Genomic DNA, 7,239 nt, shown 5'->3' on the forward strand with positions numbered 1-7,239 from the left:
AAAAATTTTTTTTTTTTTTTTTTTTTTTTTAAACAAAATCAAAAAAACACTTGGTACAAAGAAGGTGCATATTTGATTAAGCCTGGATGCAGATATTTACACCAGGAACTCCAGGCTGTGTTGTCAGAATCTCAGACATTTTCACAACCAGGCAAAATAAAGCCACAGCACTAGATTTTGATTTAGTTTTCTTATTATATAATGGTAATATAGTCTCAATTGTAAAAGGGGGCCTGAAGTCTTGACTATATTTAAATATTTTTAAATACAGTGCCGTATCGATTCTTATTTGTTGAAAAAAGAGATTAGAGTCAAGCCTTAAAGAAACAAAGGTCTTAAATTCTTCTATCCCTCTCTCTCATAAGTAGTCTTTATGCAAGCAATCCCCCTTAAGGTCAAAGTGAGGACTATTCCAGTATTGGATGGCAGGATTTGGTCCTATGTTAATAATATAGGAAGTCCAAAAGCAGAACAGGCTTTCCGTGAGAAAAATAAATACAGTGATTTTTCATCAGTATTCAGAATTTCTAAAAAGAAACTCTTGGAAACTCTTGTTTAATGTGCCTTTCTAAAAATTAAAAGCAAGGCTATCTTGGCACAGAGGTGCAGGTTGCCGCAGGCAGCCTGCAGAGCAGCTCCAGCAGTTAAGTGTGGTGGGTGAGAGGGACTGAGGCCTCGGTAGAGAGGGAACTGGGCGGGGCTGGGGCTTGAGCCCCAGGGTCGCAATGCGCAGCTGCAGGGCCCCAGCGGGGAGCAGGACGGAACTGCAAGTGGTTCATCCATGGAAGGGGGAGGGCCAGCTTCCCACTGCCACACACTCCCGGGGGAGCGAGGGGGGCAGGGGAAACCCGCACCCCCCAGATGTGTACCCGGGCCAGGCGCAGGCTGCAGGCTCAAGCTCCTGCCCCGCTTCCCTCCCCCAGGGCCTCCAGAGCTGGCAGGTGAGGTGGTTTTCCATGCAGCGACTCCACTCCCTGCTGCGCCAAGTCCTCCATTCGATGCTATGCCAAGGAACAGGGCAGCAGGGGGCTGCAGTACCCCTGGCAGCTGTGGGCTCCCTCTGGCAGGGCTGGGGGGAGCTGTCAGGGGGCCTATAATTTTAAACACATTTTAATCACACATGCCTGTGTGTGTAGGGTGAGGAGTGGGGGGTGCACGCACACGTGTGTGTGTCTATGGTGAGGGTGTGTGTACAGCGGGGTGTGAGGGGCACAGGGTATGTTGCGGGGGTGTATATGTAGGGGGGATGTGGGGGCCGGGAGTGGGTATGTGAGTTTTGTGGCATGTAAAGGAAGGTGGAGGTGTGCAACAAAGGCAGCCAGCTCCAATGCAGAGCTTCCCCTGGTGCTGTGTAAGTATGGGAGCTGCATGCACACCATGCAGAGCCCCTGCAACAGAGGCGGGCTGAACAGGCTGTGCTTCCTGCCCACACGTGCAGCGCCAGCTGGAGCCATGGGCCACGAGCGCTCCAAATGCCCCTGCCTGCCACTGCTGCTAGCAGCTGGGGCTGTGTCATATGCAGGAGTGTGGGGAGGGGTCCTCACACCTGCCAAACCTCCCTCACAACCACACCCTGCCAGCGGAGCTCCCGCCACAACCCTGGGACAGGCTCCACACTGCCACCAGCCTCAGCTCCCTGCCCCCACGCAGCTGTGGCTCCCCCCAGCCTTGCCCCACCTTTTCCTACCTGCTGCCTGGAATGAACAGGAAACCAGGGAAGCCAAATAGGTCCCCTCCCCATGCAGCAGCAGGAGCAGTCCCACCCAGAAGTTGCTGTTGGCTGGGCCGGGCCCTTCTATCCATGAGAAAAATATAGTACGTGTAGTGAAGAAATGTTGGTGAGTGGGTGTATACATGGGTACGTAACTCCCACCCTGATGGGCAGAAGGGCTGGGCGGGGTACAGTATGTTGGTGCATGCCCACGGGCCAGATGAAAGTGCTGGCAGATCTGGCCCATGGGCCCTGGATTCTAACATAACACCCAGCTTTAAGTTTAAACATGCAAATATGGTAACAAAAATCCTATTTATTCAGAGTAATAACTCCGAGCACAGATCAAACATAAGGTGATCCCACCAAAAACGTCATCTGTTTGTTCAACGAACAAAAACAAAAACATTTTATTCCATTGTTTTTTGCTGTGGAAAGACTTGCTTCAGATGGTTCTAACAATAGCTACTGCCATGAAAGCAAAGGTGGCAGCTCAAGTGCATATAGTTACACTAACATTCATACCCTGTACCACTCAAGCTGGTACATGCTGAAAGAGTATCTGTACAGCATTTGCTAAATCAGTTGCCTGGAATTCTCAAAACCCATCTGTAGAATTTAGGTGAGATATTATACACAATGCTGGAAGCCTGGACCATACCATTAGAGCCTATTCCTCAACAGAATCTTTAAAGTAATCTACTCAACTTGTAAACAAATATATAATACTAAATTTGTTAGTCACTAAATTTGTTTAACAGTTAGTGTACTGAGAAAAATACATTCATTCATTATTCTATATTTGACAGCATATACTTTATTTTAATATTCCATGTTTCATTTAAAATCAATTTCATGAAGCAGCAGTTCCAAGTCACTGCATTTAAGTGCATATTTTGTTTCTATGAGAACTGTAAAAAACAAAATTATTTTCCTTCTAATTCTATTATTTTCTATTTACCAAATGCTATATTGCAACAAGCTCCTAGAGCAAAGTCCACAAATACCTCTTGTGCAACAAGATGAAAATGTTAGTAGGCATACGAGCAGCTTTAAGACTAGTATGAGACAAGTGTTATTATAACAAGTAGAGGGGAAAGTTCACATAATAGCAGGGGATACAAGATGTGGTGGTATTTTCAGCCTGATGCTATGAGAGCCGTGGGATTGAAAATTTTCCAGTGCTTTATTTTTCCATGGGAAATTTTCCATTTCTAAAAATTCAGTATTTCATAAAATTCATTAGTAACAATGAATAGATGCCAATACAATATTAGGCAAGCTTAGCAGTTTTAAAGTTGTAATTAATGTTTTTCAGGTAATTATTCCTAGAAGTGTGTAAACACATGTGTTTTATTGATTTGTATAGGAGGGTAAATACACAAATAAACAGGTGGGTAAATAAACATGCTAAATCAGATCATACTCTATTTAGGGCATTGGAAAAATTTCCAGCAAACCCACATCTCTGGATATTGCTACTTTTAAATAATTGTTATTTTTGTGTGCTGTGTCTTAAAAATCAAGATGAACCCAATGTTCATCAAAATAAGTCATCAATGAAGCTTTATGGTTAAGAAAAATTCAGTATAAACAAAAATCAACATTCAGTGACAAGAAGGTTTCCAAGGGACATGTGTAGGGAACTCAATTCAGCGCGCAATAAAGATAGGAGACTTTCTGTTGACTTCAATGGGTAGTGGACAGGTCCAACCATGAACAGTCATTTGTAAGTGATAGGCACATCATCATGATCAATCTTTTGTCGGAAAGGGGCGATTTAATGAGTTCAGCAATTATAGACAGATATGGATATATACATATTTTCTGAATTAAGTCAAAGGTTGTGAACATGGTTTAGCCTTTAAGTAGCAAACTGAAGCCATGTCCTTCACTTACCTAGATGGTATTGCCATTTATCTGGATGTAACCCTAACACACCCTGATTCTGCCTCCCCAACAGAAGAAAAAGGAAAAAAAAGAATGTCAAACAGAGACACTGGGATAGAATGAAACTGGTGGACGCAGGGCCCTTGTAGAAGGGGGACTGCAGACAGTACCTGCAAAATAGCAGGATGAGACAATAGAAGGATGAGACAATAAGAGGACAGTACATAGGGAAATTAAGGGGAAAAAAACAACAAAGCAAGCAACGTGGTATAGGGAATGAGCTCTGCCTACACAAACAATGGAGTATAAAACTGTCTTTTAGTGAGATATCTATCATAAAACTGCTTTCTACTTTTCTAAACTGTAATACTCAAAGATAAATGCTGAAGGTTTGTCAGAAACATGGATCTATAATTAGGGTTTTAAATGCTGACAATGGAGCTTCTCTCTCCTACTCACAAATTACTACATTGCTCCAATTATAAGTCAGTATTTTTTCCCTAAAATATATATGAGAAAAGACTAGACGTATATGCAGAGCTGACCAATAACTGGGTCCTTAGAATCATGGTATAATCACACAGTTCAAGGAATTTATTTATTAAAATTAGTTTATATTTGGAGGAAAGATTAAATTAAACGTGAAAGCATGAGGGTCAGTTTACAGTCCAGACATTACTAAAACATACTTAAAAACTACAACAATTGTTTATACAGAAGCAGTAACTTAGCAAGTGAAAACTAAGCAGCTGACTGGCTGTGAGGGTGGCCTGTCATCTGGCCCTGCCCCACTGGTGAAGGGGTGGTGTCATATGAATGGCAGACCTCACAGCCAATCAGCAGCAAGGGGTGGGTGGCAGCTGCTCTCTTGCCAGCAGCTGCTTGAGCAGACAGCTCCTCCCACACCGCAGCACTGGGTAAGTCGTCCCTTCTCCTTCCAGCCCCCTCACCCCCTGGGAAGCACCATGGGCCAGACAATAACCCTATACGCAAGATGGCATGTGTGTGTGGGGCCTAGCCAGCGTGCACACAGCACCAGATCTGGGGATGCTGGACTATGCAGGTATGCAGCTGGATCCTGATGTGCCAGATATGACCATATGCCAGCCCTCCACAAGGGACTTGATCCCGCACAAAACTGGCATGGGGCTGGTCTGTATGCCAGCTCATCCAGCCCACAGGGCCAAAATGGGTGTCACTGTTATAGTTTGTTTACTATACAATAATTCTGAGTTTAACACAGCCATTAACTTTCACACTGGATGGTATGAAGGATGGAGGCAACACAAACCAGAATTAACAGCTGTAACACACTTGCTAAGATTCTGCCTTCTCCAACTATAGACTTGGCCTTCCCAGCTATTACTTTATGGAAAGCATATACACCTCTGAAGGAAAAAATGAAACTGGTGTGCTTTTCTTGAGCATCTTAATAAGAAAATGCTTTGGGAAAAGTTAGGATTCCTTAGTATACTTTCCGGCTGAAGGAGAATCTTTTCCTCAAAGCCTAGTACCAACACTAAAAAAAAAAAACACAAAAAACCAGCAGTAAACAGCAATGCAAGAAAGACAAACAGCAACAAAACCGTTATCACATTGACTTTAGATAAATAAGCTCCACCTATCCCGTATGTCAAACAAAAGTAAAAATACAGTTTTGTGATACATTCAGGAAATCTTGGTTCAAATCCCAGTTTCATTTTCTGAAGTAGCAGAACAAGCTGCAGGGCATCAGTGTATATGTGTACACACACACACGTTACTATAGCCTTTATATATACTATATATAAAGTATACTATAGACATATACATATAAAGGCAAATATATAAATAAAAGGTAGCCTTTTCCCACCCAATACACAACAGTGTCATTCAGGAAGGTCTGGGGTTTAGACCTCTCTTGCTTTCTCTCACTGATGCAAGTACAATAGTCACAAGTCTCAAGAGAAAATGAAAAGATCAAAGCATCTTCAGGACTTCAACAGGGATAGAACAGTACTTATTCAACTCTCATTAATAGTGTTCTTTCTTATAGAAAGAGTAAGAAACGCAACAGGTACAGGCTGCGAATTATTAATCACCCTATTCTAAGTGAGGAAAAGATTGAAAAGTACATTTTCATAATTTTTATATCATTCATGGTAGTGTTACGTTCTTATGTTTTCTTATAAAAAGCAGGAAGGAATAGCTAAGAACAGAGTCTGGGAAGAACGAAAGAGACTTACAACATTACAAGTGGTCATTAAGCATTCTTGAAGATATTAAAACCCATGACAACTCTACTGGCTTGAAAACACAACTGTTAGAAATGCTAAGCTGATAAGGCAGGTAAAAATATATATCTGATTCAGAAATATATTCTGAATAATTTTTAAAGCCAACAAGGAGACTATTAATATATATGAACTAAAGGAATAGCTACAGCTAGATTCTTCATTTAATCACCCCGTCTGTTTCACTTATCCACCACAAGTGACACAAGCTTCTCCTGTCAGTCTCCTTTACTTCATTTTCATCCATCTATACCTGTCTCTTTGCCCTGCCCCTCCACTTACATTGTTTGCTTTGTAACCAACGTATAAAAACTAGATTAAATCCTTAGACATTTTTGCACCTTAAGAGTCTAAAATGATAGGACGGAATTAGAGAAACCCACTTTATTTCCTTGCATACAACTCACTTCACCATCTATACATCATCACTGTCCAGGTGTGCGCTGCCAAATGTAACACCTAATAACTTGCTTCTAAAATCCAGTACTATTTTTTGCTCTCTAGTGGTATTTAAGGATCCCAATAAATAGCCCTCATCCTATTGTGTTTGGCACTGTACAGACCAGCAGTGCAGATCACCGTACAAACCAGCATGACTCCTGTCCCAGGAGGCAATACAGCGCCAACAGGACGAGACAGAATAAACGGACAACACACGGAGCAGAATCGGAAGTGAAAGGTCACAGCAAAGAAACAGGGGAGAACTTGTATTTTTGATCTATCTTCCTCTTAACTGTCTCTCCAACTACAGCCATCTTTGCCTGTATACCTTATTTTTTCTGGAATAAATCCTTTTCCCAGTTTTGCCTTGTTGACTGTCTGCAGCAAGCAGGATCCCCACTGCTTCAGGCATCCCTCTTCCGTGTGTGTGTTGTGTTGTCTGTTTTCTCTCGCAAACTCAGGGTGATAACTTCAGAGAGCAGCACGGCTTCCTCTGCTGGACCGGGGTGAAGGTGCCTGGGGCTGGCTCGGGGTAAGGAGCCCCCCACCAAAAGCAGACCCCGGGGGGACGCAGTGGGCACGGAAAGGGGAGAGGAGAAGCCGAGCTCTGGCGCCCGTTCCCTCCTCCGCGCCCCCCGGCCTAACCCGGGGCTTGTCGCAAGAAAATCACGTAACTGGCTGAAAACCGTGAGAAACCCCGAGGGAGGGAGTCACCCGCCCGCCCGCGGCCTTCCCCTACAGCAGGGCCGGGCGGCTGCGGGATCCAGCCCCCGTGACGGCGCCTCAGCCCTGACTCCGCGGCCCCGGCTCTGACGCGCGTCACCGGCCCCAGAGGCCCCGGCCCGGCCCGGCCCGCTCTCCCCGCCTGGCCGCACGGGGCTCGCCCCCCACTCCTCGGCCCTGGACCCGAACGCTGCCGTCGCG

General features: G+C 44.3%; 1 protein-coding gene across 3 annotated transcripts in view; it reads right to left on the reverse strand.

Moving 5' to 3' along the window:
• Window positions 1–7,239, reverse strand: part of USP47 (ubiquitin specific peptidase 47) — a 148,579-nt gene that overhangs the window by 141,017 nt on the left and 323 nt on the right. The gene's annotated exons all lie outside the window — the stretch shown is intronic.

Source organism: Gavialis gangeticus, unplaced genomic scaffold (genome assembly GCF_001723915.1).
Source record: "Gavialis gangeticus isolate Ggan-Ray unplaced genomic scaffold, GavGan_comp1, whole genome shotgun sequence".
In the NCBI taxonomy this organism is placed as follows: Eukaryota; Metazoa; Chordata; order Crocodylia; family Gavialidae; genus Gavialis; species Gavialis gangeticus.